Source organism: Pomacea canaliculata, linkage group LG7 (assembly GCF_003073045.1).
Source record: "Pomacea canaliculata isolate SZHN2017 linkage group LG7, ASM307304v1, whole genome shotgun sequence".
NCBI classification, from domain to species: Eukaryota; Metazoa; Mollusca; class Gastropoda; order Architaenioglossa; family Ampullariidae; genus Pomacea; species Pomacea canaliculata.
In genome coordinates, this window is record NC_037596.1 from 5,377,898 (window position 1) to 5,378,600 (window position 703).

The window sequence follows — 703 nt, forward strand, 5'->3', positions numbered from 1 at the left end:
CGTTACAAGATTCAGAACAACAGTTCAGACGAAACTGAAAAGGAGATATTCTTCAAGGTGTGACTAAAGAAGAATATTAACCTCGGTGGCTGGTCACATTGATGGAACGAAGGACACTAAAGTTGACTAAGATTCGCCGACTTAAAGCTGAGTAGACTGTTTACAGTAAACACACAAAACACAAAGTCCAATAACCCGGGTGGAAGAGCTATAAAGTCTCTGGCTTCATCGAAAGTTTCATTCTTTAATGAGGTAGACGTGATTAATGAGGAATTTGTCGCAATGTTTAGCTTTTAGGCTTATTAAGGCTTGACGTGCTTTGTGTGTGCTTGTGTGTGTGTGGTGTGTGGGGGTAGGAGCAGTGAGAGTAGCTGACAGTTGCGTTTGAAAGAAGGTAGGGGAGTGTGGATAGATAATTTGATCTATTTAGTGAAGGGTTAATAAAGCAAAGCTAGGTCAGCAAATTCTTTATTTGAAACACGGTTGCAATTGGTTTGTGTTACAAAGATTTAATTGAAATAACAAAAACTATTTTTCATAACGTTTCTTTAAAGCAGACAATATAGTTGCATGTTAAACACATTGTGTGTTTCTGTTCTCGCAATTTGTATACTTACCCTCTATGTCATTATTTTATATTTACTTATTGTAATTGAAATTCCTATATTTTTTCAGAAAACAGATACTTCCTTGAACATTTTTA